This window comes from Myxine glutinosa, chromosome 1 (assembly GCF_964187855.1).
Source record: "Myxine glutinosa chromosome 1, kmMyxGlut1.1, whole genome shotgun sequence".
NCBI lineage: Eukaryota > Metazoa > Chordata > Myxini > Myxiniformes > Myxinidae > Myxine > Myxine glutinosa.
In genome coordinates, this window is record NC_136261.1 from 46,846,219 (window position 1) to 46,854,395 (window position 8,177).

Sequence of the window (8,177 nt, forward strand, 5' to 3'; positions counted from 1 at the left end):
AAAGTACTGGAGATCCTGGAAAGACAAAGAGTTAAAGTACTGGAGATCCTGGAAAGACAAAGGGTTAAAGTACTGGAGATCCAGGAAAGAGAAAGGGTTAAAGAACTGGAGATCCAGGAAAGAGAAAGGGTAAAAGAACTGGTGATCCTGGAAAGAGAAAGGGTTAAAGTACTGGTGATCAAGGAAAGAGAAAGGGTTAAAGTACTGGTGATCCAGGAAAGACAAAGGGTTAAAGTACTGGAGATCCTGGAAAGACAAAGGGGTAAAGTACTGGTGATCCAGGAAAGAGAAAGGATTAAAGTACTGGAGATCCTGGAAAGACAAAGGGTTAAAGTACTGGAGATCCTGGAAAGACAAAGGGTTAAAGTACTGGAGATCCTGGAAAGACAAAGGGTTAAAGTACTGGAGATCCTGGAAAGACAAAGGGTTAAAGTACTGGAGATCCTGGAAAGACAAAGGGTTAAAGTACTAGAGATCCTGGAAAGACAAAGGGTTAAAGTACTGGAGATCCTGGAAAGACAAAGGGTTAAAGTACTGGTGATCCAGGAAATAGAAAGGATTAAAGTACTGGAGATCCTGGAAAGACAAAGGGTTAAAGTACTGGAGATCCTGGAAAGACAAAGGGTTAAAGTACTGGAGATCCTGGAAAGACAAAGGGTTAAAGTACTGGAGATCCTGGAAAGACAAAGGGTTAAAGTACTGGAGATCCTGGAAAGACAAAGGGTTAAAATACTAGAGATCCTGGAAAGACAAAGGGTTAAAGTACTGGAGATCCTGGAAAGACAAAGGGTTAAAGTACTGGAGATCCTGGAAAGAGAAAGGGTTAAAGAACTGGAGATCCAGGAAAGAGAAAGGGTTAAAGAACTGGAGATTCAGGAAAGATAAAGGGTTAAAGTACTGGAGATCCAGGAAAGATAAAGGGTTAAAGTACTGGAGATCCTGGAAAGAGAAAGGGTTAAAGTACTGGTGATCCAGGAAAGATAAAGGGTTAAAGTACTGAAGATCCTGGAAAGAGAAAGGGTTAAAGAACTGGTGATCCAGGAAAGAGAAAGGATTAAAGTACTGGAGATCCTGGAAAGAGAAAGGGTTAAAGAACTGGTGATCCAGGAAAGATAAAGGGTTAAAGTACTGAAGATCCTGGAAAGAGAAAGGGTTAAAGAACTGGAGATCCTGGAAAGAGAAAGGGTTAAAGTACTGGAGATCCTGGAAAGAGAAAGGGTTAAAGAACTGGTGATCCAGGAAAGAGAAAGGATTAAAGTACTGGAGATCCCGGAAAGAGAAAGGGTTAAAGTACTGGAGATCCTGGAAAGAGAAAGGGTTAAAGTACTTGTGATCCAGGAAAGAGAAAGGGTTAAAGAACTGGAGATCCCGGAAAGAGAAAGGGTTAAAGAACTGGAGATCCTGGAAAGAGAAAGGATTAAAGAACTGGTGATCCAGGAAAGAGAAAGGATTAAAGTACTGGAGATCCTGGAAAGAGAAAGGGTTAAAGTATTGGAGATCCTGGAAAGAGAAAGGGTTAAAGTACTTGTGATCCAGGAAAGAGAAAGGGTTAAAGAACTGGAGATCCCGGAAAGAGAAAGGGTTAAAGAACTGGAGATCCTGGAAAGAGAAAGGATTAAAGTACTGGAGATCCAGGAAAGAGAAAGGATTAAAGAACTGGAGATCCAGGAAAGAGAAAGGGTTAAAGTACTGGTGATCCTGGAAAGACAAAGGGTTAAAGTACTGGTGATCCAGGAAAGAGAAAGGATTAAAGTACTGGAGATCCTGGAAAGACAAAGGGTTAAAGTACTGGTGATCCAGGAAAGACAAAAGGTTAAAGTACTGGAGATCCTGGAAAGACAAAGGGGTAATGTACTGCTGATCCAGGAAAGAGAAAGGATTAAAGTACTGGAGTTCCTGGAAAGACAAAGGGTTAAAGTACTGGAGATCCTGGAAAGACAAAGGGTTAAAGTACTGGAGATCCTGGAAAGACAAAGGGTTAAAGTACTGGAGATCCTGGAAAGACAAAGGGTTAAAGTACTGGAGATCCTGGAAAGACAAAGGGTTAAAGTACTGGAGATCCTGGAAAGACAAAGGGTTAAAGTACTAGAGATCCTGGAAAGATAAAGGGTTAAAGAACTGGAGATCCGGGAAAGATAAAGGGTTAAAGAACTGGAGATCCAGGAAGGAGAAAGGGTTAAAGAACTGGTGATCCAGGAAAGAGAAAGGGTTAAAGTACTGGAGATCCAGGAAAGATAAAGGGTTAAAGTACTGGTGATCCAGGAAAGATAAAGGGTTAAAGTACTGGAGATCCTGGAAAGAGAAAGGGTTAAAGAACTGCAGATCCAGGAAAGAGAAAGGATTAAAGTACTGGAGATCCTGGAAAGAGAAAGGGTTAAAGTACTGGTGATCCAGGAAAGATAAAGGGTTAAAGTACTGGAGATCCTGGAAAGAGAAAGGGTTAAAGAACTGGTGATCCAGGAAAGAGAAAGGATTAAAGTACTGGAGATCCAGGAAAGATAAAGGGTTAAAGTACTTGTGATCCAGGAAAGAGAAAGGGTTAAAGAACTGGAGATCCAGGAAAGAGAAAGGGTTAAAGAACTGGAGATCCTGGAAAGAGAAAGGATTAAAGTACTGGAGATCCTGGAAAGAGAAAGGGTTAAAGAACTGGTGATCCAGGAAAGAGAAAGGATTAAAGTACTGGAGATCCTGGAAAGAGAAAGGGTTAAAGTACTTGTGATCCAGGAAAGAGAAAGGGTTAAAGAACTGGAGATCCAGGAAAGAGAAAGGGTTAAAGAACTGGAGATCCCGGAAAGAGAAAGGGTTAAAGAACTGGAGATCCTGGAAAGAGAAAGGATTAAAGTACTGGAGATCCAGGAAAGAGAAAGGGTTAAAGAACTGGTGATCCAGGAAAGAGAAAGGGTTAAAGTACTGGAGATCCTGGAAAGAGAAAGGGTTAAAGATCTGGTGATCCAGGAAAGAGAAAGGATTAAAGTACTGGAGATCCTGGAAAGAGAAAGGGTTAAAGTACTTGTGATCCAGGAAAGAGAAAGGGTTAAAGAACTGGAGATCCCGGAAAGAGAAAGGGTTAAAGAACTGGAGATCCTGGAAAGAGAAAGGATTAAAGTACTGGAGATCCAGGAAAGAGAAAGGGTTAAAGAACTGGTGATCCAGGAAAGAGAAAGGGTTAAAGAACTGGAGATCCTGGAAAGAGAAAGGATTAAAGTACTGGAGTTCCAGGAAAGAGAAAGGGTTAAAGAACTGGTGATCCAGGAAAGAGAAAGGGTTAAAGTACTGGAGATCCAGGAAAGCGAAAGGGTTAAAGAACTGGAGATCCTGGAAAGAGAAAGGGTTAAAGAACTGGAGATCCTGGAAAGAGAAAGGGTTAAAGTACTGGTGATCCAGGAAAGAGAAAGGGTTAAAGAACTGGAGATCCAGGAAAGCGAAAGGGTTAAAGAACTGGAGATCCTGGAAAGAGAAAGGGTTAAAGAACTGAAGATCCTGGAAAGAGAAAGGGTTAAAGAACTGGAGATCCTGGAAAGATAAAGGGTTAAAGAACTAGAGATCCTGGAAAGACAACGGGTTAAAGTACTGGTGATCCAGGAAAGAGAAAGGTTTAAGTACTGGAGATCCTGGAAAGACAAAGGGTTAAAGTACTGGAGATCCTGGAAAGACAAAGGGTTGAAGTACTGTTGATCCAGGAAAGAGAAAGGTTTAAGTACTGGAGATCCAGGAAAGACAAAGGGTTAAAGTACTGGAGATCCTGGAAAGACAAAGGGTTAAAGTACTGGTGATCCAGGAAAGAGAAAGGTTTAAGTACTGGAGATCCTGGAAAGACAAAGGGTTAAAGTACTGGTGATCCAGGAAAGAGAAAGGATTAAAGTACTGGAGATCCTGGAAAGACAAAGGGTTAAAGTACTGGAGATCCTGGAAAGACAAAGGGTTAAAGTACTGGAGATCCTGGAAAGACAAAGGGTTAAAGTACTGGAGATCCTGGAAAGACAAAGGGTTAACGTACTGGAGATCCTGGAAAGACAAAGGGTTAAAGTACTGGAGATCCTGGAAAGACAAAGGGTTAAAGTACTGGAGATCCTGGAAAGACAAAGGGTTAAAGTACTGGAGATCCTGGAAAGAGAAAGGGTTAAAGAACTGGAGATCCTGGAAAGAGAAAGGGTTAAAGAACTGGAGATCCTGGAAAGACAAAGGGTTAAAGTACTGGAGATCCTGGAAAGACAAAGGGTTAAAGTACTGGAGATCCTGGAAAGAGAAAGGGTTAAAGAACTGGAGATCCTGGAAAGAGAAAGGGTTAAAGAACTGGAGATCCTGGAAAGACAAAGGGTTAAAGAACTGGAGATCCTGGAAAGACAAAGGGTTAAAGTACTGGAGATCCTGGAAAGACAAAGGGTTAAAGTACTGGAGATCCTGGAAAGACAAAGGGTTAAAGTACTGGAGATCCTGGAAAGACAAAGGGTTAGAGTACTGGAGATCCTGGAAAGACAACGGGTTAAAGTACTGGAGATCCTGGAAAGACAAAGGGTTAGAGTACTGGAGATCCTGGAAAGACAAAGGGTTAAAGTACTGGAGATCCTGGAAAGACAAAGGGTTAAAGTACTGGAGATCCTGGAAAGACAAAGGGTTAAAGTACTGGAGATCCTGGAAAGAGAAAGGGTTAAAGTACTGGAGATCCTGGAAAGAGAAAGGGTTAAAGTACTGGAGATCCAGGAAAGAGAAAGGGAATGTAAGTTGAAAGAACTGGGATTCAAGGAGAGATTAAACTCAAATAATTAGAATTACAGAGTGGAAATAAGACCACACACATGTTCCAAGTTCTCTCGGTCGACAAGTAAAAACTCCTGACACATTACCAGACATGGGAGACTTGTTCCCCCTTTAATGAGAGAGTAGTGCAGGGTAGGCCATATATATATTCCAGGTTTTGAACCCCTGTAATTCTGTTGCTAAGAAACTAAATCAAACAAAATCTTTACAGGATATAGGTTCATACTTCAAGATTTTATGTGAAATTTTTTTATTGAATTCAGAAGCAGAAGTAATTTCCAAGCAGTGTGTGCATCGTTTTACGGTACTCCAAGACCATTTTCTGCCGCATTTCCGACCGTGATTTCTCCAAAAGCTGCTTGAATCTGCTCTTTCAGATCTTGAATATTTGTTGGTTGAGTTGCGTAAACCTTGCCCATAAGAAACCCCCACAAGAAGAAATCGCACGGGGTGGAGTCTGGCTAACGAGGGGGTCAGGGCATATTGGGTGAACCGCGACTCCTCCATTAGTCGGGAAAAGTCTCGTTGAGCCATTCCCGGACCTGGTGACCCCTAGTGGTCACGTGCGATTTCTTCTTGTGGGGATTTCTTAAGGGCAAGGTTTACTTAACGGTCATATCAGGCCGTTTGTATGTGGATTTGGTGTCAGACAAAGACAAAGAAAAATCCCAAAACTGTAGCAGAAGTCCCAGAACTTGGAGTTGGTGTCAGAACCTGTTACTGTCGGCTTGCAGTCCACCCTTCCGATTGAAGGAGTTAATTTTATTATTGGAAACAACTTAGCAGTTCATAGAGTCTCGGTTAACCCGCAGTTAGTGGAATAATAGAGTCCTGAGTGTAACATGGAGCAGCTGGAGTAGGAGATTCCTGATAGTTTTCCACCATGTGTCTCGCTCCAATCGCATGTCGACTCGCTCCAATCTAGGAAGTGCTCTGAGGAGTGAGGAGAGGAGAGTGAAAAACATTTGGACTTAGAACCCATGTATACACTAGACTCGAGAGGATATTTTTATGGGCCAGGATATTGATGACTGATGATAGTGAAATTAGTGATATTCATATTGTTGGACCAGAAGACAAATCTGGTAGCCAATCAGAAAGTCTGGAAAGACATTAGAACAGTCTGGTCTCACAAGAGAGACTTATAGAAGAGCAAATTAAAGATGCTGAGCTCAGAGTTTATCTAATGGAGTCCTCATGGAGAAGGACGTCATCAAAGTCCTAGTTTGTTACTCCCCTTAGACTTATAGAAGAGCAAATATAGAAGAGCGAGAGAGAGGGGAGTAACAAACTAGGACTTTGATGACGTCCTTCTCCATGAGGACTCCATTAGATAAACTCTGAGCTCAGCATCTTTAATTTGCTCTTCTATAACTCTCTTATTTTTGTTACTCCCCTCTCTCTCGATATCATCACCTGTTGTTGCACCATCTCCACTACCAACGTCAGCATCTAATCGTGCCGCCATCTATAGTTATATTTCTGCTGGCATTGCTTCTGAGCGTGCACTCAGCGCATGCTGCATCGTTCCCCAACCTACACACTAAGAACAGCTCTCCTCCTGCAACAACCTCTCCACCCTTAAGTTTGCTATAGGCGATGGAAGCGCATCCTACGTTCCCCCAACAGGAAATTCAACAGTGTTGTCTCCATCCACCAAATCTCTCGCCACTTCAATGTCCTCAACTGCACACCGTTTCACTGAGTCCTTGCACAAGCACCTTGCTCTGCCTGTCTGACTGCTTTCACATACCTCTTCACTTCCTCCTTTCTTCTTACCTCCCTCTCAACCATCCTCTTCCTTTCTTTCACACATGCCTTTCCCCATAGCTCACGCTTCATCCACCCCAAACCCTGCTTCCCGTGGGGCACCATTCCCATCATCTCCTCCTGTTGCAACAGCTCCTCCATTTCATCCACCTCTGCACTTCCGACTTGCCTTCTTCTTTTGGAGAGAATTCTTTCCACTGTATCACTCGAATCCCGCACCATCATGAACTCTCGCATCCTCGCCACCTTATACTCCTTGGTTATTGATGTTAAGGGAAACCAGAGTTTTCCACCCCAACCATAAAAAGCAAACGACAACAAGAAGCATTTTCCCATTTTCCTGCCTTCCCACGTGGAAAACGCCATGTTCATTTATTAAAGGGGCATTCCTTGGGGGATTGTAGACGTGGTAATTTTCTGAACTTAGGGTAGTGAATTTAAAAACCGTGCCAGTCACTCGCGTGGTTGTACTCCCGGTGCAGATGGTCTGTGTTTACACAAACATCTTTATCCAATACAGACTTGGCATTTAATAGGGAATATATATTTTTTCTTGACTTGGGCTTACTTTCTGAACTCAGTATATCAATCTGGTGAGTTTCTTTTACCCTTCGGTGATGTCTTTGTTGAAAGAACCATGTCACTGATTGTCTTTCGCAGCAAAAAGTCAATAACAGGATTACATCACAGGTGGCGTGACAAAATGTAAGGACAGGTACATTTGACGATTGGCTTCACAATCGGGTATATAAGGGTTGTTGCGCTCTGTATTAGTGGAAAACAACTGCTGCACATCTACAAAAGTTATTGCCGCTTCCTCTGCAGATGGTCCGTCAACTTGACAATGCTGTTTGTCATGGAGTGGTGGCTTTACGAAATTCTGGCATGAAACAGCGTGCTATTGCACGGCAGTATGGCATCACTCAAGGTCAGGTGTCAAAGATCCTGAAACGAAATGCTCAGAGGGGTGTCCCTACTCCAATGCTGAGGCCAGGACGTCCACGCAGAACCACAAGGAGAGATGATCGCCAGCTGCACCGGTTAGTCTGCAATGGCCGTACCAAGTCAGCTAATCGGCTTAGGGCTGAGTGGCAGCAACTGACAAATGTGCCTGAATCCAGTAGGCTAGTCAACCAACGACTGGTTCAAGCAGGCTCTCGTGCCAGGCGTCCCCTGAGAAAGCCACGCCTGACCAGACAACACAGCCAGCGCCGATTGCAGTGGGCCAGAGAGCACCGTCAATGGCAGCCATGACACTGGAATCACGTGACCTTCAGTGACGAGTCTAGATTTCTGGTCTATCATCAAGATGGCCACGTCCGAGTGCGCAGACAAGTACATGAAGCCCACAACGAAGATTGTATAGTGCCAAGAGTCCAAGCTGGAGGTGGTGGGGTGACCGTTTGGGCTGCTTTTCATGCAGGGGGCAAAACTGACCTGGTTGTTCTGAATGGAAACCTGAACCAGTTCAAGGACAGGGTCATTCTGGAAGAAACATTGCTTCGATTTGCTTGTGCAGCCTTTCGAGGAAACTTTGTCTTCCAAGATGACAATGCACGGCCGCATCGTGCTCGCATGATCCAACACTTTCTTGCTGACCATGGTGTGGAGCATATAGAGTGGCCTGCCATGTCCCCGGATATGAATCC